The 25,432-nt window shown below is 42.8% G+C and overlaps 1 long non-coding RNA gene across 3 annotated transcripts in view; it reads left to right on the top strand.

Annotated features, from left to right (window-relative positions):
• LOC146799598 (uncharacterized) overlaps window positions 1-25,432 on the top strand; it is a 98,983-nt gene that overhangs the window by 55,456 nt on the left and 18,095 nt on the right. The window contains exons 3-4 of one of the 3 annotated variants that reach the window (XR_014968950.1): window positions 8,801-8,854; window positions 10,789-12,637. This is a non-coding gene — a long non-coding RNA (uncharacterized LOC146799598). Of the gene's footprint in view, window positions 1-8,800; window positions 8,855-10,788; window positions 12,638-14,566; window positions 14,784-25,432 lie in introns of those variants that run through there. The other 2 variants (XR_014968951.1, XR_014968952.1) reach the window with 2 other exon arrangements.

The following is a 25,432-nucleotide window of genomic DNA, read 5'->3' as shown; positions in this document are numbered from 1 at the left end:
AACACTTACACAAGACAAATAATTAATAATTAATAATTAATAAATTAATATAACAAATAGACATGCCAGAGCTTCAAAACCCAGTTAATTTTCAAACTGAAAACTCTGCTCTAGCACCATGACCACAGGTCTACGAACCACTCCCTCCACGGCCGTACTTAAGCATAAGCTGAAACTACTCCTCATTCAGAGATACTTTTCTTTAGCTCCTAGATAAATTCAACTCTCGGATAACTCCCTTCCTCGTTGCTTCCTTTTTTCACCCACTATTTTATCTGATCCCCACGTCTGCCTCTCCTTCCCCTCTTTCCTCATACTCATCTATTTCTCTTGTTGTGTATTTCGCCTACACTGTACCACACCTTACTCTCTTCTCCTTAGGTTTACGTAACTCAAGCCTAAGCTGTTGATCTATACGCATATCCTGATGGTCTAATAACTGAAGGTGACCTCCTGTATCAAGGTTGAGGTCTTTTGGCCTTATGTTTTTCCTTCACCTACTATCTCATTGTCTTTTGCTTATGCTGATGTATTTTCTAGTGTACCATTATCTTTTCTTTTAGGAACCACTCTAGTCCTTTAGGGCATGTTTGGGCGATATGAAATGGGATAAATAAAAACAGACATTCAGTAAAGACTAGCAAATGCTTTAGTTTAACCCGCATTGTGTGACACAATGCAGGGCTGCCTAAACCGCCTGCATCCTGATGTCCTAGGAAGACAGTCCATTTGTTGGGAGTTTTGGAGTTTGTGTGGAAAGATGAGACAAAGAAGAATTGGGCACATTTGAGGTAGGTTGTCTGATGCTGTACTTGAGAAGAAAACAAATAATGTAGGCACTGCTTCTCCTGCTGCCCAAGGCCTTCTAAGAATTACAAAGTATGACTATCCAATGTAGGAAAGCTCTCTCGAGAATTACTGGCACCGCATAATTAAGCAAGTGAGTCGTTCGGTACCAGGTAACCCAGAAAAAATTCCACTTGCAACTGGTTTTGATTGCTACAGGTATTAGAACAGCGGAAAAATCGTAGTTTTCTGAGCTTGAGGCTCCCTCACCCACAGTTTATGTATTGTGGAGGATATCTTGAAAAATAACAGGAATAATTGTAAAATGTATATTAGAGTAATGGTAGATTTGTGTGGTAGTCATCAAAAAGAAATGTCTGAACTGACTTTTGTTCCTTTTAAATGACTATAATATTTTATAATTGTTTTAGAAAGCCTATGGCTTAATAGACTCGTTTTGCATTTGAAAATGTAAATCTCACATTGTATTTGATCTCTGATTTCGGGGTTCTCTGTGAGGGCGTCCTGGGTGGGAGTTCAGGTCCAGTCCTGCACTTCCATCGATATAGCATTTCCTTTCCATCAATACTAGGGTACCCCCACTTGCACTCGCCTAGTTCCACATTGCTGTCAAGTGCACTTGAAAATAAATTAGTTTATCTTTGATTAAAAATTCTCTAAGGGGTGACGTGGAATCGTTAGTAAACGCTGCAAACGTTCCAGCGTAATCTTGATTGATTTTTAGGTCTCGCCTGACCCAGCGCATGTGCTTGTCTGGCGAGACTTATTGAGAGGGCTCCAAAAAGTTCTACCAGACCAGCCTAGAGCTACAGTGCATGTGCGCGGGCACGCGCGCCGCTCTTTACCGTGATTACTTTCACTTTCGCGGCCACACGGCCGCTTTGATGTTTGATCGTGATCGCGATCACTTTCGCGGCAGCACGGACGCTATGCATAGCCAATAGGTCTCGCTTTTGGGACCTTATAAGTATTTAGTTCTGCAACTGTTGCATAGCTAAACACTTATAAGGTCCCAAAGGCGAGACCTATTGGCTATGCCAATGCTTGTTTTCCACCTGTCAACACAAATACCACAGTGTGTCACCTTCCATCATAGCAACAGCACAACTGCTGCCCGGCAAGAAGGGCGCTGCAGCCCAATAGCAAGGCGTTTGCCTTCGTGGCCAGCCTACACAGTGCTTTCCCCCTGGGATCAGCACTCGGGGATGTGGGGTTCAATGAAATGAAGGCAATTAAAAAAGCAATGACCAATCAGACGCTGGCTCTAGAACATGTGGACGCTCTCCTGCGATTAGCTTTACAGTAATCTTGCCACTTCCTTGATAAAATGACCCAGGCTAAAAAGTGGGTCAAATGAGGTCATATCAGCTGGCCGGCCTCCATCAACCTACCATGCACAGCTTCCATGAGTTGTCAGCCTAGGTCACAGAGAAGAGTAGGGGTGCACACTGCACACAATTTATGGCGTTGCTTTATAACGTTGACAAAGTTTGTAACTTCTTCGAGTTGCAGAGTTTATCAGGTTAGGACAACTTTGCCTGCAGGTGTGATATACGTAAAAACTAAATTTTATTTCTCTGCAATATGTTTTTTGCTTGGGATTTTCGAGAGCTTTTTCTTCTGCTATCCCTATGTTTGAAGGATTTGTGAATTTCGTGAATAGAAGGATAATTGTGATAGCATTACAACAACAAAAAAACACAAAATGTTCTAAATTAATATATACATATATATTTAGCGGTTGAAAAACAACAAGTAATTCATTGCTAAATCTATTTTTAAATTTAGTTTAATTTTGAATCAATGACAATGGTACAAACCAAAAATTACTATGACCGATGCAGCAACAGCAAAGAAAATAATGTGATTCAACTTCACCCACCTTGGTCACATGACCAGATGGCAATTGCTGATATATATATATCTCGGGGAGAGGATGTAGCATTATGGCTAGAGCGGTCGACCTAGAAGCTGGGGAACTGGGTTCAAGCCTCAGCAACGACGCTCAACATTTTGTGATTCTGGTCAAATCACTTAATCTCCCTGGGCCTACCACAAATGAATGTGTCATTCTGTTACGAAACTGGTGGTGCTCATGTAAAGTGCTCTGATACCCAATGTCTCGGGTGTAGTTCGCATTATATAAAACAAAAAACAAAACAAATATATATATATATATATATATATATATATATATATATATATATATATATATATATATATATATATATATATATATATATATATATATATATATATATATATATATATATATATATATATCCAAAACAGAGTTACCCCATTTAGAAGAGCCAACTTGCAGGTAGGTAAAAATCTTCGTTTATTGTGCAAATTATCAGCGCAGTGGAGGGAAACAAAATCCAAATATGTTGGTGAGCCTGACGCGTTTCATGCTTCTCGAGCATTTCTTCAGAGGCTTGAGTGCACTTTTCATGGAGCACCGGCTGATTAAATTCTAAACACCTGCCCCAGTGGGCGTTGGCTCTCCCAGAGCCTGCTGGTGTTTGCAGTTCAAATCGTTTTGCTGCAGTGAGCTGCTCCCATAAAAATGTCAATGTTCTAAGAAAATATTACCACTGTGGGTCTGGAAATCGTTCCACTGCCTCTGGGCTGTATATTTGAAAACCTGCACACACGGCCTTCCTGCCCTCAGCGCTGCCTGCCAGGTGACTGCAGCTCGGTCCACTTCTATGTGGCAGGGCTCTTCCCCGACCGGGATTGGGCCGTGAAACAAATCCAAAACAGAGTTACCCCATTTAGAAGAGCCAACTTGCAGGTATTTTCTTAGAACATTGACATTTTTATGGGAGCAGCTCACTGCAGCAAAACGATTTGAACTACAAACACCAGCAGGCTCTGGGAGAGCCAACGCCCACTGGGGCAGGTGTTTAGAATTTAATCAGCCGGTGCTCCATGAAAAGTGCACTCAAGCCTCTGAAGAAATGCTCGAGAAGCATGAAACGCGTCAGGCTCACCAACATATTTGGATTTTGTTTCCCTCCACTGCGCTGATAATTTGCACAATAAACGAAGATTTTTACCAACCTGCAAGTTGGCTCTTCTAAATTGGGTAACTCTGTTTTGGATATATATATATATATATATATCCTACTGGCAGTCGACAGTGGGTAGTTATGGACCATGCTTCCATATGAAAAGCATATTTTGACTGGCCTATAATTTGGTGCCGGTTCACAAATCTTCATGAAATTTTCCCCAAAAAGTGTGCCGGTGATTCTTGTTGCGCGTGGAAAGTTTTGGGGTGATCCCTCAAGCGGGAGGCAAAAAAAAGGGGAATCACAAAAATGTTCCATGTGTATTCCCATAGGACTTGTCAACACGCCTACAGCTTGAACTGCTGGATGGAACTACACCAAATTTGGCTGAATGGTAGATTTTTTTATGTAGATACCACTTTTTCTTATTTGGTGTAAATCCGTTCAGTAGTTGTTGAGAAATTTCAGAAAATAAAGTTAGTGGTATATATAGTTGCAATGATGCGGCAGAAAATAATGAGCTCGTGCAAGGAACTGCAGAGCTCTGATTGGCTGCCAACACTTCAGCCAGGAAGTGTTGCCAGCCATCGTGGGACTCTGCTTCACCCAGTCTAAAAAAAATGTAAAAAAAGAAATGGGGTCAGGGTATGAATGCCTTGACCTCATAAAGTTGGTCCTGGGACCCCACAGGCAAAAAAAGCATTTTTAAAAGATTTCCGTGATTATTTTTATTTAACTCCCTGGTGTGCCAGGTCCTGGGGGCTTGCGCATGAAATAGGAAGCGGGCTCACAGGGCCCCCCTCCTAGGGCATATGAAAGCCATGGGGACCGCCATTTCCCCAGGGCAAATGTTTTAAAACTAAGGTGGGGGTGGCCTCCGCAGCCACCCCGCAGCCCCGGGGACAGCCACCTTTTTGAGGCAGTTAACAATATGTATGCGGGTGGGCCACCTGCCCAAGGCAAAATATACTAAAATAATGCTGACCCGGGATCACCACCCCCACTCGGCTAAAGATCAAAACAATGAAGGAGCCGGTATGGCCTCCCCTACATTCCTGGAGACTGTCACTTCCCTGGGGCTAAATATAAAATGAATGCAGGGGAGCCCACGTGGTCCCCCACAGCCATGGGGACCACCAACTCCCCGCGGGCAATTTATCAAAAATAAGGGAGGATATGGACCCCTCCCCCCCCCAGCCCCAGGGAACGCCATCTCCCTGGGGTTGAAATTCATTAATGTAGGGGGTCTGTTACAAACCGCCGACCCTGGGGACCACCACCTCCTCTGGGCTAACTTCTATGATGGAGGTGTCCACCCTTGGGAGGTAGCGGTTTGAATTTGCTTTGTGGGAGCTCACAGCAAACAAAATTCTGCTTTCTGCAAGCCGGAGCTGTCAAACAAATATGCGTGCAGAGAAACAGATTAAAACATTGCTGTGACAGACGGGGTGCTGACTTTCAGTCTGTCACAGCAATGCCGGCTACCGCAGGAGGTGGGGAGTCGGTAGGTACGGCGGGGGCCTTGAGTCTCCTTCCGCAAAACAGGTCACTAGAATAAAGAGGCCGTGGAGGATGGAGTCCCTGGGGCCGCAACTGGTCTGGGGAGGGGGGCCGTGCGGCCCCTCTCCCCATACTATAATGGCCTGGCCCCAGGGGATGGGGTCCCTAGGGTTGAAAATGTCCCGGGGAGGGTGGCTACGCAGCCCCCCTCCAAAATAAAAATTCATTTTTATCTGGGGCACCCAGAATAAAGAGGCTGGGCCCTGGGGAATGGGGTCCCCAGGGAGAGTGACTTTGCGGCCCCTCTCCCCATAGTGTAATGGCCGGGCCCCGGGAAATGGGATTCCAAGGACCATAATCGGCCCAGGTAGGGGGGCCGCGCACTCTCCCCTAATAAAAAGACATTTTATCTGGCGCACCTAGAATAAAGAGGCCGAGACCCAGGGGATGGGGTCATCGGCGCAAAAAAACAGCCTGGGAAGAGGTGGGCATGGCCCCTTAGATGCTGAGTTTCTTTGGGGTCCAACAACCACTCCTGTTACCTCCAGTAAGTCCAACACAGCAGGATTGCTTCGAGCTCGTGGGATGTCCCGTCCCCTTTCTCTACCATTCTGCAAAAGCATCTCCTGGCGCACTACTGGTTTAGGGAGAAATATATTTACTGAAAAAAACAGAGGTTACGAGGACGTTATAGTTAGGCTCAGATTTCACTCATACAAACCATAGAAATTTAGCAGTTATTTTTACCTGAGCTAACTATAACTTAAGCCCCCACAATGCACTGCTTATGACCTCACGCATTACAACACTCATAACATAATTAAATCACTGATTACATCATCAAGTGTGTTTTTTAAGAGGTTATGGAAGTTAAAACTATATACTAACCTACTACAAAAGCTACATATATATATATATATATATAACTGCAAAATCCTCCTGGCCGGCCTATTGTGTCTTCTAGAGGTAGTTGTTTTGAAAGCACCTCAAAATATGTTGATTGTTTTCTTCAGCCTTTTGTACAGAAGTTACCGTCCCTCATAAAAGACACGGGTGACTTTTTGAGAAAAATGCAAAATATTGAATGGAAAAACGATTTTGGCCTCCTTTGTATGGATGTAACTAGCCTGTATACATGCATTCCCCATGATTTGGGGATATAGGCATGCCGTTACTTCTTGAGTGAAAGATCAGTTTCATTCTTACATCATACAGAGATGCTTATCTCCATGATTCTTTGTTGCCTGACCCAGAACTACTTCACCTTTGACGCCAAAATCTTCAGGCAAACTCTTGGTACTTCGATGAGGACCTGCTTTGCTCCTTGCTTTGCGGGTCTCTATTTGGGGTACTGGGAGGAAATGGTGGTGAGAAAGTTAGACATTGTGAAAGAAAAAATTGTAGTTTGGGCCAGGTACATTGACGACATTTTTGTTGTCTGGAATGGTAGTGAAGAGGATGCGAATAATTTTATTGAATGCTTGAACATCAATACATTCAATCTAAAATTCACCCATCAATTCTCCAAAGAGAGTATTGATTTTTTTGACCGTAGACTTGTAATAATGGGAGAGAGACTCGAAAGCAGTCTTTTTCGTTAAGAGACAGCGGGCAATAGTTTACTTCATGCTCACAGTTGCCATCCCAGTACTTTGATTCAAAGTATACCTTTAGGGAAATTTTTACGCGCAAAAAGAAATTGCTAAGAATATCAAAGACCATGTGGTGTCTTCCTATTTAGAACCACCTAGACACCCTGACACCAGATCATTACTCAGTTTACCACCCGTAACTGGTCATCATAGATGTAGTAAATGTAAAGTATGTCGATACACTGTGCCTGGAAATAATTTTACACACCGGGGTAAAACATACAGCCTTGATCAATTCACGAATTGTAATACCCAAAATGTCATCTATGCAATCAGATGCCCATGTTCCATGATTTATGTAGGACAAACGACCCAAAAAGTGAAGAACAGAATCCAACAACACACAAGTAGAATAAAATGCAAGACACAAGGTGCTCCCCTTGTGGAACATTATACCACTATGGGTCACACTCATGAACAAATTGAATGGTGGGTTATTGCAAAAATTATTATCCATCAGAGGGGCGGTAATGTGGCTAGTTCCCTCAACTACAAGGAATGTCGTTGGATACATACCCTTGAGGCTGTTGATCATGGGCTCAATGAGCATGAGGAGACCTACATTCAAATGAATAGATTGTAAGTTTCGACTGTATACTGTGAACTTACCCCCACATTTTTGTTTTGCATAAATTCAACTGTCTTTCAACGTTGAGCTTAACATGTGATCAAAACTGTATCCTATCGTTTCCCAATTTGGCTTGTTTTCCAGACAAACTACATTAATGTAAATATGTGAACTTGGATGGATCTGGATGGATAACGCCTTCGATTCCCCGCTCATGGAAGATTTAATGCTTCCTTGCGCCGAGTTTTCACTAATGTGTTCCACGGGTAATTGTGTGAATTCCTCATGCAGTATAAATACTGTTTATCAAACATTATATGTTAACATCTATGTCTTTACTGAATATATTCTCTAGGGAAATATCGTTTGTGAATCAGCTCACAATTAATCGGGCGCTGATATATATTTTTATACGGAAGCGATGTATAAACATACATGAGAATAACTTTCTAATCCCTATTCCACCCAGGCGCCCCCCCCCCCTTTTTTGATGTACTACTCTGATTTCCTAGTTGGAGATTACACTTCTAGCAGGTCATTCTGGGACTCCCATTCCAGGGCCTTGGAGATTCCGCATCCAGTTCACGTTTTTCGAATAATACCTGCCTCAGACTTAGCCAACGTTCCATGTCGTGTTTTCGATTTGGCTGACTCAGATTTTTCGCGCGCGTTTACTTAAACAGCTGACTGTATCTCCAGGTTCGGCGCTTTGTTTGTCCGGACTGTGAGAGATTGGAAGCGGATTCATTCTGCTCAAAGTAAGTTTGGGAGCATTTACATGTAGGTCAGAGGTGCACGTTTTTCAGCGGCGGGCATTATTCACTCTGTGCTGCTTTTGTCCCTGTTTTAGTCAATTTCAGAGTTTTCGATTGTAACGGGTTGCTGTAGGGCGTAAATGCAAGTTTCTCAACCGAATCGTTTCGGTTTGTTCAATTTCATAGCTTCAGAATATAGAGGCCACGCAAACTCGAATACTTTGGTTGCGTATTGTTAGCTTGAGTATGCCTTTTATCATGACGTTACTAAATTTACTTAATTTACGTTCATGGGGCACTGTAGACATATGCATCAGCCCGCATAGGATCTTGTCATCACTCTGGGAGTTACCATTTAGTGCTGATACCAATCTAAGGATGGTATCTTAGATTCAGGCTCAGACCTTGATAGTGCATTTAAGTTTATGAATAGGTGGCTATTTAATTTAATTCCTTTGTTTACTATGCCACTAACGAAATCTAAAATACGTTTGTTTGTAGAAATTGTTGATCGCCTTGACGGTATTTGTCTGCCCTGCGCAGGAGCTTCGTAAGGTATGTGTCGGCGATAAGTCACCTTACGGACTATGATTATATAGTATATCATACATGATAGTTAATTTGCGTTATTTATTGCAAGAAATTTTGCCATGTCGCAGTGATATTTTTGATTGCTTTCACCGTATGCGACACAAGGATATATATTCAAACAAATCGATTCTTAGTCCTCAGGTGAGCAGTAGCCACGTAATCTCTGTAGAATAATTACTAAGACACACACATAACTTTGAGTTTTTGATTATATGTTCTGTAATTACAGACTGACCGGTTGTTGTTGTCCTGATGAAGACCCGTCTTTGATGCGTATAAATCTACACGTATTCCTAGGGTCGAACCGTCGACGTTATCTATTTGATTGATCCATGCAATTCCACCATTGGAATATTGAATAATACATATTGTGGTGTTATATGCTACGAACCTCGGATCATCATTCTTTTAAAGTGTTTTTTGTCTAAGTATATGTTCATGATGTCAATTTTATGTTGATTGTTTATGTGATTGTACACTATTGCTCACTAAATGTGTTTATGTATTGTCTGTTGGGTCAGTCTTATATTGCAATAACAATCATGTATATTTAAATATATTGAGAATGAAAATCACTTTGCGTTGGTTAGAGTAATGTTTGTTATGTGTGTGTGTTTTCTTGTGATTAGGTACACTTTTCTGTAATAATCTTTTGTACACATTCAGTGTCCCTTAAATCAAGTTCACTCCCAACAGAACCAATTTTTCCTTTTCATATACGTACCCAGGTTCTGAGGGTTACTGGGTTACCCCATTAAATCTAATGGTCAAAAAGAAATTGCAGTACAGAGGAAAGTTTCAAGTCCAAAAAAGAGATAATGACGCAGAGATTTCTCGAACGCGGTTACAGCAAATCCATCATCAAAAAAGCAAGTCTTGAAGTTGACAAAAGATCTTGATTGAGTCTAGTAAATAAGAATTAAGGTAGTACAAAAGAAGGTCAGCCCAAATTAAGTTTCATTACTACCTTTAACAGACAGGCGCCGAGAATGAGAAAAGATTTGGGAAAGTTTTGGCAAGTATTAAGCACTGATAAAGATATCGCCAGCGAAATAGAACAGTTCCCACAAATAACCTTCAGAAAGGCCCAATCCCTCAAAGACACATTGTGTAGAACTTTAGAGTTAAAAATCTCGAATAAAACTGAGATCAGGGGATTTTTCACATGCCGAAAATGCAAAGCATGTAAGAACAGTAAAAATTGTAAAGAATACAAATTCTCTACCACAATAAAACCTTACGAAATCAGAAAGCATGTCTCATGCAACACAGAATATGCTGTTTATGCTCTAAATTGTCCCTGCGATAAAACATACATTGGCAGCACATTGCATAAGGCAAAAAAACGGGTTTTGGAACACCTGAGAGCTATAAAAAATGGAGATAGACATTATCCAGTTGCAAGACACTATCAAGAACGGCATAACCAAAATGAAAATCTCTTAAGCTTTTGTGTCTTAGATTCGATTGATATAAGCATTAGAGGGGGCAATCGAATTCAAGAACTGAGACGTCTTGAATCAACGCTCATCATACAATATCAAACTATGGCCCCTGGAGGGCACAACTGCGATGAAGAGCTGTCGGTCCATCTAGGCTGAGCATAGGTAGATGTCGACAATGTACTTTTGTGAATTACATGTATAAAGAGAACACCAATGAGATCATGACCATAAGAAACTTACAAAAAATCGATTAAACAAAGACGCATATATTAGTTTAATTTGAAAGAATTAAGTTTGTTTCTCTTTTAAAAGATTAATTATTTAGTAACTGCTGCAGCAACGTGATTTGATTTGTTTGTCTAGTGTTATTTATGAATTTTTAATTATTGACATGGACGTAAAATGTTGATGGTCATATTCATCTCTTTTTCTTTCTTTTCCCTTTTCCTTTAGAAAGTCTGTAAAACTGCAATATGGAAGAAGAAGACAATTGAGCTATAATATATTTTTTATCCTCTTTTCGTTTATTATTTTGCTGTTGGTTATTTTCATTGATGGTTTGTCAATAATACATGTTGTTTAACAAAACAATTTATGAAACTAAGAGTGCACTGACACACATGATTAGAATTTAAATTTATGCATAAACCCAATAATTTGAGTATCATAATGATACGTAAATTGAATCCTGGTGGATTTTTGATTTATATGAAAGATATATCCAACAATTTGAGAACCTCTGTCCACTGTGACAATATGATTGGTCTTGATCAATTCGAGAATTAAAAGAGGTTTGGTATAATAATATGAGGAGTAAAACTGGATTATAAAAATAAGATCATTTCATAGAAATGTGTCTATGATTGATAAAGTTTTATTGAAGCCATTGAGCCGAACACAAATGTGGCATTCTTTCTCCAGTTTTTTATTTTAGTTTATTTTTTCTATTCATTCTTCCAAAATTGCAGTTAGATATATCAATAACATTTTTTAAAATGTTTTGAAATAATTGCTTGGGTAAAGAAAGTATTTTCATTTGTTTGATGTGAATGTAACTTGAAAGTCTGTCGATTATGTTCATCAGTCACATGATTTGTGTATTTAAATTGGAACCAACACTGAAGACTTCACTCGTGATCAAAGGGATTGTCCCCGAAACGCGTAGAGTTTGTTAGAGCCACCTGGGTGAATAAACACTTTCTGCAAAGAAAAAAAAAAAAAGAGTTTGTTAGAGCCACCTGGGTGAATAAACACTTTCTGCAAAGAGTTGTGAGTCCACAGTATGCTGTTTTTGATGAAGTATTCGGCGTTGGATTGATATATGTATATGCATATATTCATGTAGTTAATGGAAGCCAACTTTGTAACTTTGCACGTCCTCATTGTACAGCAGAGCAGCCAAAATTAGCGGCAATTTTCTAAAAAAATTGGAATGGATAGGGCACTGACACCTTCACACCAATATCTCATTAGTTCCAATTAGTACATGCTGAAAATAAATGTCTTTACTATCGTCCAATGCCCTGGTGCCAGAATCCCTTCACTCTCACACTCCTCACCTCAAGATCCTTTCAGTGGTGCTGGAATAATTTTCAAAGTGGGGGTACTGCCATTAATGTTATATCAATGAAGTCCTAGAGAATGTGGAAAATCTAAACGTCACACAAAGAACAAGTGTAGCAAATGAGCAAAGCCCATTTAACAGGAGATTGGTAAGGGTGTGGTATGTAATCAGTGGTGTATATTTAGGTCAAGCCTGGAGGCAACGCGCATGCGCTGCATTGTGAGACTTATTGTAGAGGAGTAGTGAATAGAAGTCCCGCTCACTTTCCACCCATATTTGCCATTGGCTTGTGTCATTGTCCATCCTAAATGCTGGCTTCTGATTCACCAATATGCTTGTTAGTTCATCCTTATTACCGCCTCCTCTTCGTTTGTCTCCTCTCATAGCGACTGGCCCCTTTACTTCGGCTGTTACACAGTACGTGTTATTTAGACTGGGAGCACTATTTCCTTTAATCAGGTTCTCCTACTGCAGGCACGACATGCTTTGGTGCCTTCTTCACTCCCTCCTCCGTCCCTTTGTTGTGCCTCCCCCCCACCTTCCCTCCCATAGTCTGTGCCTTCTCCTCCACTGTTGTCCATGACTACCTCCGGTTGCCGCTGACTTCTCCCCCCCCCCTCGGCGCCCTCCCTCCCGTTGTCCGTGATGCCTACCATTTGCAATGCAATAGGGCTTGCGTAAATGCGAGAACTATTGCATTGCAAATGCTTGTTTTAAAATACGGTCATAAATATATTATTAAACCATGGTGTGGTAGGTTACTGTCATTTACCGACAGTACATTTTCCATTAAAATGGGTGCTTAGTTTGCATAGACATGCAGTATTACTGATAAGATTATATAGAACAGAAATAGGGTCAGACTGAGAGAGAAAATAGGCCCAGGCACCATAATAAAAGTGGCCGCCTTTATTGAATTAAATAGCTAAACAAGTGGCCCATTTTTGCAAATTTGGGCGGTTTTGAATGTGTACAGACACACTGTATAAGCGTTTTACAAGGTATGGAAGACTGCATGGATTTGAGATTGCTTGGAGCAATGTTTGTTTTCATATCAGGGAGATTTACAGTTGCAACCTGCCCAGCAGACCATAAAACAGGCCCACAAAGAGCTAAAAAACAGCCCACACACTTACCTGTCAAACCAGTCCATCTGGCAGTGCCTGACTGCCATATAGGCCAGTCCAATCCTGCTCTCAAGCTATGTCTGTGGAAGTCGGTTTTCAGTAAATATTTATCATTTGCACATCAGCAAATCAATTGCATTGATTTGTTTTGATCCTATTGAAATCTTTGCCTCCATCACACTTCAGACTTGTAAAAATAATGCACTTCATATGTGCTTCCCTAACTGCTTCTATGTTTTGAAATATTTGACCAGTTCATTTACAGGTATTTAAACGTTGTGGTGTGTTAAAAAAAAAACCTAAACTGACATCCTGTATCTTTTCCCTCCATACTCCCTGCTCCCAAGCAAGATTGTCACATTGTTCACTTTACAAAATCCTCTTACCTTGCAGTCAGGCAAAGAATACACACCAGTCTCCATGACTGAAGACACAGCCTAACGCCTGACCTCTGCCTTTGAACTCACAGCAAATGTGAGAAAATAAAAACAAAATGTGAAGACATTTTTATTGCTCATTCATCTTCCAAGCTCCGACATAGATTTTGGGGGTGCTGCACCCTGATACCCATACTTCTGGCCCCTTTGTATTATTTGTGAATGGGCCTTTATAAGGATACACCCTGGCTTCACATTCAGGGATAGAGGACAGGAGAAGGCCTCCCAGATTAGACTATGGAGCATCTATGCAAGCCACCAGTGTGAAAACAGAAGGAATTGTTCAGGCTGGAGAAGGGGCTTGTCAGGCCCTCTCTGGTGTCAGAGCTTATTCATGCTGAGGGGATGGAGAGGAGAAAGGTGTTTGTATCAGTCTCAAGGGACCACAAGGGCTGTGTTGTGACTGGCATGTGATAATAACGTGGCCACACACACTCAGCCCTCTGGAATAATAAACAATCTATACCTGTTGTTTTCCCAGAAACCTATACATTAAAGATTAATATGTGACATATAATAAACGTATTAAAAACATGAGCTGAATCGATCAAGAGTCCTAATCCATGGAGTTCTGTTGCTTTGTTTTTCATGGACATCAATCAGGGGTAGCCAGGAATAGCAAAAGTCACTCCCCTTGGTATGTCCTTTGGTGAACCTCTGACTGTCAGCACTTGCTGACCCTTACCTCGGTGGGGAGGGGGTTTGGGGGAGGGTGGATTAGGGGCAGGGTCATGTGGGTGGAGGGAGGGCATTAATAGTCACCTGAACATAAAGTGATCAGGACTGCAAGACTATCCTTAATTTCTGTAGTTCAGACCCCTTGCCACTAGCCCACCAGCAGAAAATATGTTGAGGGTCGAGGGGAGGGACAGCCATGATGTCTTCAAGGGGTCAAAGAGCGCATGGTGTCATTTCTACTACCGTTTGCATGTTATTGACTCAACGCCCATGTTATTTGTTTATCTGCCTGACATTCAGATTGCATACATGCCAACAGACCAGATTCAGTCGGGGACCCCTGACTTTTTGCAAGCCAGAAATGGCTTTATTTTGCCTGTATCCTCCAGATTATTATTTTTTAATCTCCCGCTTTCCTCTTCTAGAGTGATCTGAACAGGCTGAGGCATGTTTGTTAGCTCCTGCTGGAGAGAGTCTGGCCCTTGGCTGAAGCCACTGGGAGAACCGGAAGTGGAAACCTTGAACTGAAGCATCCGAGCTTCAGAGACTGTGCTATTCCTAGAGCGGAGGTGACGTGAGGTCCAGTGAGCTACGGATATTGGTGTGACGCACCGCATCACATCACCGTACTTAAAAGACAAGGTAATAAAACATTCATATATATTAGCAGCCTTTACCAAGAAACTGTGGGGGAGGAGGGAGGTGGGTACTTTCTAACAGTAAACCCTTTATTCCACCTCGACTCTTCATGCACATTTTTTTTTTTTTTACAACTAAATTCATTTTCCAGCTACCGAGTCGGACCCTTGCGGTTCTGTAACCTCTGAAGGTTGGATTGCGCCCAAGGTCTGTAATGTAAATGTCTGCCTGTCCCTGTATATCAGACACTGGCCGCCAGCCGGCTTCTAAGCACCACCAGCGTTGGCAGATAAATGACCTGAGAGTTACCGTGAAATTGGCAAAGGCTTGTTTCTGGAAGACAAGCCACTCTCATGCGGGTTAATGCGCTGATCAGTTACCAGTGATCTCAGTCACTCTAATTAATCCTTCCTGGCCCTCATTCTTACTCCATTGATGTCAGTCCTCTTCACAAGACGTGCACTGCGTGGCCAACTTTCCAACATATTACACAGATCTGATGCTCATTTCAGCACCTCCACTGCCTGAGGATGCACCACAAATGATGCCTTTTCTCCAACTCATCCTACACAAGCAACCAACCAGTTCCATCTGGGATGGAGGCAGAAGCCCCTCCAGTAGGGAAGGTGGGCCGTATATTCTGGGGCGGATCTGCATCACCATTCTTGTGTCGGTCCTCACTTCACCGAGTATATGCCTAAGTGGCAGTCTCAATCCTGTCCATCACTTCATAAACAAGAAGACTAGCTGCTTCCAAAGACTCATCAGGTGACGTCGACCACACCCTAAGCAACTTGCGCACCGATCCTCACAATCACGCACTCTGATCTCACATCCGTCACTCTTGGTGAATGGCTTTCAATCGTCATCTCATTTAAAATCCCTGCTGTTCGAGAACCCTCACTGTACCACTGGCTGCTCCATCTACACCCCCCTACACTCTCTCTGCTCCCTACTCACTCTGCTTTGATCTTGGACATGACCATCCCTAGCCAATCCCTCTGACTCTTCATGGTCATGTGCCCTCAAACCACATGATCTCTCCTCTAATGTTCTCCTTTGCCTCAAATACTACCTCATACCAGGCACCCACCACTGTGTGTTGAATCTGCAGTGGTAATACCTCAACTAAAAAAAATGTGAACACAATCTTCTTCACTAAGTACCATCCAGTATCTTTGACCTCTTTTTTCTATAATTACTGAAATGCCTTCTTTTTAATGAAACTCCCTTACTCTGTATCTTTCCTTTAATGACCTGCTCATCTTCTGTGTCAGAATTCCAATCACTCCACTCGACTCACTTATATAACTATTGCATCAAGCCACCACAATATGCAATCTTCTTTGATCGGTCTGCCTCGGGTGATTACCCTACTCTCCTTTGCTCCTCCCCTCTCCCCCCACCAACCCCCAGCATCACCTGCTTTGCCCCCGGTTGCTCCTCCTCTTGTATCTCTGAACCACCGTTTTCGCTGCTTGGCACTTTATGGGACATGCACACTGTGCTGCCCCTGAAGGCACATGTATTGGTCCACTCCTGCTCCCTATGTGCACCATCCCCTCGATGAAATAATGTTCTCGTCCTGTTTCTCGTACCGTCTTCATGCTGATGACTTCCAGATGTTTCTGTCTTCGCCACCTTCCTGGTCCCTCCTAAAGAGATGCACCCCTGGTTGTCTCACGGCCAATCCTCAGTCAATACCATTACAATTTCTCATGCAGGACTCTTTCAAGAGACAGATGCCACCTGACATTCTGATATTTGTTCCCTCTGAATGAAATCTAAGTCTTCTTTTTAGTCCTACCCTTGCGGGGGAATTCTTCCTAACTGTGACTGCTTCTTCAGGTCAGTGCCAGGTACTAGATTTATGAGCAATCTGCCCATCCTTCTCTTTCCACAACTCCAAAGCATTGATAAAGTCACAAGTTCTTACTAAATTGGATATTTTACAAAGGTTTGCCTGTGGGCCTCTCTCACTACTCCATTGCCCCTTATGCCTAGGTCTTAAACTTTGCCACGTGGGCAATTCCCATCTCCGCAGGCACATTCCCGCCTTTTCCTATTGTCATCAGACCGGCTGGCTCTCCACACACAAAACAGAGCCCTTAACAAGTTACCAGCAATGCTTGTCCTTAAACTTGCTCATGACTCCGCACTTGACTAGTTTTCTATCACCCTGGCACTCTGTGTCCATACCTGTGACATCTGGTCTGCCAGTCAGCATCTTCTAGCTTCACCCCAGCCTTCCTGTGCTTTATGTAGATGCTGGTCCTTCTAACTGCTAGATGCTTCTACTGGAAGTCACCTCTTCCAGTCGCCAGGGCGAGCCCTTGCATTCAGGAATAACGACAGTTCCGAAGGGTAATTTCCTGGCACAGGAAATAAAATGTAATTCTAACATCTCACATTCTTCTAAAAAGTGTAAATACGTAGATGTGAATAGCTGTTGTCTGCTCTCATTTGGAAGTTTACAATTTTTCACATCTTATGAATGTAAATTTCAATTTTCTTTTTTTTTTACATTCATGATTCTCTATTCATACTGTAAAACAGTGCTATTTACTTCCATTACATACTATCAGATTTTTGTGGGGTAACTACCTACCTGCCTGATATGCTATGCACCATTATTATTCACTTGCAAAACATTTCTGTTCAATAAGTTATGCTGTTAAATAAAGAATAAAAAAGTAAATGCCAGCCGATCTACCTTACCGAACAACACAACTGAAAGTTACTTTTTCATGTAGAGCTACCAGGTGTGATCGTTCAAGACACATTTCCTCCCATGCACAGTTGGTACTGGGATTCAAACATTGAAGGGGGTTTCAACATGGCTGCCATGCAAATGCCTAAAATCAAAGCACCTGGTGTGCTCTAGGAGTTGTATTGTATTGAACAAATTGTACTGATGCACCTAACAACAATAGCTAGTAACAAAGGGGTCAACTGAAATCATTCCTAGCGCACTAGACTGCAGAACTGCTCCAGAATACAGAATTTTGTATTAATTAGACAGAGCAAAGGAACCTGAAACGTACAACTGACGCCAATCACCAGCGGCAGTGCACAACTTGAATTAAGCGGAAAGCTCACCACAGCAGGGCCTAGCACCTCTTCCTGCCTCTGGGAATCACTCTAAATGTGTTTGCCTTTGACCCTGGACAGGGTTTACCTTGGATCCAGCTGAGTAAATACCACGATGTGCATTCAGTTCAGGAGGACTGGATGGCCAAACACCAAAATGCCAGTAACTGGGCTCCGCAGAAACCATTTGTAACTGGTAAACTGGATTTTCCTCCAGGTGGTGTTGACCTCTGACCCACTGTCCCTTCTAATCAGTCTCCTGCCACATCTTTCAGCACATCTAACAGTGCTTAATTTGGGCCGGTGGTGGCCACTGGCACTCATTTTTTGGGTATGGACCTTATTTTTTTTCTTTAGACATTTTCCAACAAGAGAGAAAAAAAAAAGAGGAGAGAAGGAGGAAGAGAAAGGCGTGAAAAGCGTCACAAAGGGAACAAGCAGGAACGCCCAAGAGTGAGATAAAGGGGTCGGGGCAGTGGATTAAAGAGGCATGTGGTGGATTCAAGGCGAGGCAGCTGTGGTATTCCGCGTGCGGGAATGGAATAGCGCCAGCCATGGGCTTCTGAGCAGAGCTTTAGCACCGGCTCTCATTCTTTTACAAATTAAGCACTGGGAGCGTAATCGATTTGTTATGCCATGCAAAGGAAGCATTAGTCATATCAATGCCAGAAGTAAAAAATCTAATAGTACAGCTACAAAAAAGAAAAAAAAAAGATTTATGTTGGGGAAAAAGGCATGAGAAGCCCCTTTAAGCATGGGACTTTTCTCAGCCGGCGAGAGCACATTCTTGAGACAGTAATTAAGGGCTCGTGACTGTAGCTGCTTTCAGTTCAAGCACTCCCAAACCGCGCCGCCACGCTGACTTAACTTCACACACATTCCCGCCTGCCAGGAAGGCGGGAAAAATGTCCATTTGCCAACATGAAGGCATCAAACGCAGAGCCGGCACTCATCGCCCGGCCTCCTCACGCCACGCTTGAGCCGCATAAGAAGCGTTTTATTGGAAACAGCTGCCATTCATTGCGCCTTTACCAACTGTCCGCGAGCCTTGTCGGTTTAGGAAATCATAAAACTCAGTCAGTCCAGAGAGGTCCAAGATGGATGGAGGGGACTAGTCCAGAATTGGCAGTGTGTGACTTGATCACTTCATCTCACTGAAGCAGGGGCTCGATTCACAAAGGTAACATACACTTTTGAGTAACTTTACTACTTTTCGGTATTCACAAACTGCATTTTTATAGTAACTTACACTTTTATAGTAACTTACACCTTTGCACTAAGTTCAGCACCACACATGGCCAACCACTGGTACTGCACCACCCTCCCATAGAAAATAATGGAGGTAGGGACTTACTACAAAAGAGTAAGTTACTCGAAAAGTGTAAGTTACTGCAACGTGCAGTTTGTGAATACCGAAAATTAGTAAACTAACTTAAAAGTGAATAGCACTTTGTAGTATGTTTTGGAGGAGCACCACAAAGTGGAGTTTGTGAATCAGGCCCTATGTTTCCAGTTCTGGCCTTTCAGTTAACAAATCAGTGAATTTTAGGAGCTGCTGTCCAAGCTCGGTTTTACTGCTCCATATTGTGTACCTAGAAAAGGAAAAGGAAAGTCCTGTGGTGGAAAATTGGTGCCCTGGAGATACGGAGACATCAGATAACAGAATTCATTTAATACCCAGTGAGTTGGTACGTACATGTGATTAAATTCTGCAGCATTTCCAGACTGCTGCGTCAAGTAGGCCGGGCACCTCTTTTCCTGTACTCGACTTTCATGTAACAAATTATTGCATTTTGGGAGTTCTATTGATAGGTAAAAAATATTTTAAAAATGTATAGAGTTTTACCTAGCATTGTCTTTCTCCCTGTGGTTACTTGAGAGTGTTAGGTGAACCACAGGCGAGGGGGCGAGGGGAGAGAGACACAAGTCGGTGAACAGGGGGGGGGCGAGAAGTCCAAATTTTCTTCATTCACAAACTCCAGAGGTCTGGGGTTTGTTGAAGGTTCACAAGATCAGTTTTCAGACCTCTGTGAAAAAAGCTGTAAGTTGGTTGCACCCTGAGCGTTGAGTTCAGCATGTTCCCCAGTGTGAAAGTCTGGATTCCTGCACCCCTGAGACCTTCCTCCAGTTTGTTACATCTCGCGGCTTGTTCAGATATCACCATAGCGGAGCAGAGGTCTCTCCTGGACAGGTGGTCGATGGGCAGTTTTGCAGATTCTCTTGGTCTCTGCCCCTGACAGCCTTGTACATGGGATAAGGGACCTACACTTTATTATGGCCTCTACTGGGAGCACGTGGGGTATATTCAAGGCTGGTTTTATCTGACCGTGCCACCACAGGCTCAAACACATTATGGTTGATAGGTTTTGGAGCCTTGTTTGAAGACTGCTGATACATTCCAATGGGCGCCAGGTGTAAACAAAGTTACAAAGGTATAAGTGAGCCATCAGAAGCACTCTCACTCACCCCACCTGGTGGTAAGAACGGTGGAGCGGAAAAGTTCTCCTGAGATGGGAGAAATGCAATTTGATGTCCTTGACCAGGGCATTGACTGTAGGAACGAAGTGGAGCTCAGAGTCGAATATACCTTGCGGGTTGCTACCTTTCATTACGTTGGAAGCAATGCTCCTGGCTGACCACTTGGATGGCAGAAAGGTCAGGGCTTAATTTGAGGTGGTGGTTACAGGTGGCACCCACAGGCACTCCTTTTTGGGGACCAGCACCTGTTTATCCTTATCAGACTTTGACCTAGAACAAGACAGGGAAAAGTACACAAGGTGGGGAATGAGGAAGAAGGAAAAGATGAAAAAACGTGAGGAATGGGGAAAGCTGGAACCTGAAAGAGCGAAATAAAGGGGCTAGCAGTGAGTAAGTAAGTAAGTAAGTAAGTAAATATTTTATTTGTACATGATTAATTAAAATCTTTACAAATCGAGTAAAATCATTGTAAAAGAAAATTAAAAATTGCAAGGACAATTAACCAGAAGATGTTTAAAAGTTCTCTCTGTCCTGTGAGTTTGCCAGTGTAATTCAGATTCTAGTTTACCATTATTAAAATCAACTGTCCTCAGTATCTCATGTATCTGACCCCAGCAAGATCAAATTTTTTTACGACCTGACAATTTAATTTTGTTTTGCTGGGATTAAAGCAGAGTTTGACTGCCTGTCTACATGTCCGGATGCCGTGAGTTTTAAAGGAGTCTCGCAAGAATTTGCATCTCAGGTCTTTCAATCTGGGGCAAATACACACTGCGTGGACAATGTCTTCCTTTCCAGCTTTGCACAGGCGGCATTGTGATTGAAGATTTTTCCTTATACAGGGCGGTAAGTGAGGATATACAGGGATTACGCCCAGGCGCATTTTTAATTTTTTTTCTTTCTTTCTTAAGTTCATGCCAACATTAAGGTATGCCTGTGGTTGCATTGATCTGTAGTCATTGAGGATTATCCATCCGTGTGCTTTTTTTGTCAGGGCCTCCTTATCTTCAACTGTGGAAATAAGTCTAACTGCTTTTTTGGCTGTTTTTTTAAACGTCACGTGGTCTGTTGAAATGCCCCACAAGTTGGATAGGCCCAGCACTTCGAGAGAGTCAATTAAGTACTTCCTCGCTGATGAATTTTGATGCCGAAGAGTCTCTTCCCAGATGTTATAATTTAGGGAATCTTTATCGGCGTTGCGTATCTTGTGCCAGGCAATGACGTATGCACACCGTCTTTCTAGAGTTTGTTTCGTGATGCCAAATTCCAGTCGTATTTGTGCAGAGGAAACTTGTTTTGGCAGATTAACCCCTTGAGTGCCCATGACGAGATAGTCTCGTCATGGGCCGCGGTTGCGCTGTGCCCATGACGAGACTATCTCGTCATGAACCCCGCCCGCTAATTCAACGCCCGGCACAGGGCGGGGAAAGGGCGGGGCACACAAGGGGTTAAAGATGAGCCTGTAGGATTTTGATATGACTATGTCCAGGAGGGGGCCATCTTTCCCTTGAAGAGGTTCGCTCCCGTAGGTGAGTGTTGGTAGTAGTTTTGCACAAAGTACTTGGAGGAGCGGGAAAAAAGTCAGATCTGGGAGTTTAGTTTTTAAGGATTTTAAGGCAAGGGAGGTTGCCATTCCCTTGCCTCGCAAGGAGTCCAGCTGAGGTTTAAAGGTGATCCTCGAGTCCAGTATTATGCCCAAGTATTTGTAGGTTGTTACGTTTTCCATTCGTTCTCCATTTATGTAGCAGTTATATTCCCTTTTCTTTTTGTAATTTACTGCCATTGCCTTAGATTTATTAAAATTTATTTGTAGAGCATGTTTATTTGAGAAGGCGTAGGTGGTATTTAGCAGGTGCTGGAGAACTATGGGTGTCTGGCTGATGAGCACCAGGTCGTCTGCGTACAGCAGGTTGGATAGTGTAGTCTTCCCTAGCTTTGGTGCGTGGCAGAAGCTTTTATCTAGTTCGCCCGGTAGGTCGGCTAGAAAGAGATTAAATAGCGTTGGTGCTAAGACACAGCCTTGTTTAAGGCCCTTTGTTGTTTTTATTGGTTTTGAAAGATGTGTGCCTGCGCCAAGTTTGATTTTAATCCAGGTGTTAGAATGTAGTGCTATCAGTACATTTAAAAGATGATCAGGTATACCCCATTTGACCAATTTTTGCCGTAACATGTTGCAATCCACATGATCGAAAGCAGCAGTGTAGTCGATGAAAGAGAGATATAAAGGTTTATTGTTTTCTCTTGCTGATTCCATCAGTAGAGTCAGGGCCATGATGTTTGTGATTGTTCCTTGACCCTGACGAAATCCGGTTTGGGTGTTCGGGATTACTGAGTTTTCTGTGGACCATGAGGTTAATTCCTCTAGTATGTTCCCTGCAAAGTATTTAGCTTCAACATCAATTAACGCAATCAGGCGGTAGTTTTTTGGGTCTTTTTTGTTCTAGTGTTTATAAATTGGACTAATTATTGAACCGTGCCATGACTCTGGTAGTATCTGAGTAGTTTTTGCGTAATTGAATAGCGGTGTTAGGGCAACGCTCCAGAACTCTACGTCGTTTTTGTACAGCATTGATGGTAAGCCATTGGGTCCAGGGGCTCCAGTTGGTCTTCCTTTCGCTATTAGTCTTCTGATGTCGTCTGTCCCAATGGTCGATACCTGTGGGTCTGGGTCTGAAAAGATGTCAACGTCAGACTTTGAATCGTTCGTTTTTAAGAGGGGGGTACTACATTTGTTGTTTATTTCTCTTTGGTGATAGCCTAATCCTTCCGCCACGTAGTCCGTTCTCAAATTCTTTGGCGCTACCTCTTTAGTTGTATCCTCACTATTGAAGTGCCTAGCTAGATAGTTTGTCCACACTTCTTCTGTGATGTTTGAGTCTATACCACGGTGGTCTGGGTTTTTTATTTCTTTTATCATTCTCCAGAATTTAGAGCTGTTTTTTTGATTCGCTTCGTGGAATAATTTTGCCCATAGTTGATCGTTTTTATTTTTATGTTTCTCCCATTTCTTCTGTTTTAGGGATTTTTTGGCTTCCCACAAGGTTATTTGCAAGTCTTTGTTATCTGGATCTTTCCGTATCTTCCTCAGTGTGTGATTTATTATTCGTTTTTGGATCTTCATTCCTGGAGAGAGTGATGTTTTGTTTAGGTTCCCCTTTCCGTTTGAAAGCTTCTTTGTCGATCCCTTTGATAATTTAACTGCGACTTTTTGAATGAAGTTTTGCCATTCTTCTGATGGTGTGTTTAGGCACTTTACTGTTTGAGTGTATAAGGATTTTGCCTCAAAACTTATTGTAGTGATGTTGTTGGAATTACATCGAAGTCGCCTTAAGTTTGATGTTGTGTCTATCTCAGGACCGGTGTATGGCTCTACGTTAGGTAATGCTCTTGCTTTTATAGAGACTTCTTGGGGGAGGTGATCGCTAAGGTCGTTAACCCCTATCCTAAATGTTGTTATCATTGAAAACATGTTTAAGGATGTAAAGGTATAGTCCAGGTGGGAAGAATGTTTATTGGAATGGAACGTGGGGGCCGGTGGATTGTCGTCGGCAAAGCGCCCGTTCAGTGCCCTTAGGTTGAGGTCTTCTAGTTGTCGCAGTAGTTTTTTTGAGTTAGTTGTTGATTTGTCTATTTTAGCCATGCTTTGTCTTGGAATACCCCACGCTGTGCTAAGTTCTTGCTGAATGTTGTTATCATATTCTGTGTTGATAAGGAACATGTTGAAGTCACCACCGACTATGATCTGGTCGGACAGGTCTCCTTCGGAGATTTTTTGCAGTACCTTTATCAGTTCATTTGCTGCCTTTCGTTTTTGTGTTGGATGAATGTAGGTGTTTATTATTATGACCTCTTGAGTATGTTGTTGTAATGTTAGCTGAATTTTTACCGTCAAGATTCCACTTGGGGGGGTTATATAAAACTCTGTGGTTCTTATTGCTCCAATTGTAGCTATGGATGCCAGAATGGCAAGGCCTCCTGATCTGCGTCCGAAGGTAGAGTTTTTGCTGGCAGGGAGAAAGCATGATGTGAATCCTTGGATTTCAAACGGTTCTTCCTCCCAGGTTTCTTGGAGCAGCAGGAGGTCAAATGAGTTTAAATACTGTAGGAATTCAGGGTCGTGTCTTTTACTTGCCAGGCCGTTGATATTCCATATGCAAATTTTTATTTCTTTGGCTTTATCTCTAATGCACTCGGTGATCAGTCCCCTTTGTCAATTTGGAATGTTGGCTGTGTTGATGGTTCGCTGGATCGATGTCCACTTCTGAGTGATAATTGGCAGATTTTTGTCGGTTTGCAAGAGTTCCTGTCCAGAGGCTAGCAGTGGTGAGCCATGACCCTCAACACTAAAGGGGTGGGGGAGGGACCGACAGACCAGACAGTGTGGGGGGGGGGGTGGGCAAAGAGATGCTTAAAAAAATGTACTTACCCGCATTCCGCTCCGCATTTTCCTCATTCTTCTGGAGTCACCTCAAAGGCACACCTCATGGAGCCCCAGGCAACCACTTTCTGCAAATCCCAATGCTCCTCTCATGCTGCAAATAAGCAGTATGACAGCAGCGCCAGGATTGGCTGGAACGGGCTGCTTTGACGCTCCAGCAGGCACAGGAGTTCTGTGCCTGCTCTCCACCTAGCTGTCTAAGACAGCTAGGCGGAGAGGTTTACACTGCGCATGGCAGGCTGGTGGTCGCAAGACAGCCGGCCAAAGTGACATGCGCAGTGTAAACTGGTCGAGTGAGCACCACTCCGCTGCTGCCAGTCAGCAGCAGCCCTGCCCCCAAACACTGCTCAGGCATTCAATAGCAACAGCAGTGGGCTTCTGAGCTAAACGTTGGGTCCCAGCACATTTGCACAAATTAAGCACTGCCATAATCAAGATTACATTTTTGTCACTGTTCTAGCAAAAGAAGCTCTCTTTGATCCGCACAAATACATGGTCCGGGGAGGTGGATATGGTTGCTTGTTTTCTCGCTAAAAGATCACACGCCTTTACTAAATTACTAGGCTATTCAGAACCAATATTGACCCATCACTGAAAATCTACATTTACAGCAGCAGAAGGAGCTTGGAAGTAATGTCCACGCCAG

Source organism: Triturus cristatus, chromosome 9 (assembly GCF_964204655.1).
Source record: "Triturus cristatus chromosome 9, aTriCri1.1, whole genome shotgun sequence".
NCBI classification, from domain to species: Eukaryota; Metazoa; Chordata; class Amphibia; order Caudata; family Salamandridae; genus Triturus; species Triturus cristatus.
Note: the sequence above shows the minus strand (reverse complement) of the source record. Positions and strands in the feature narration are given on the sequence as shown.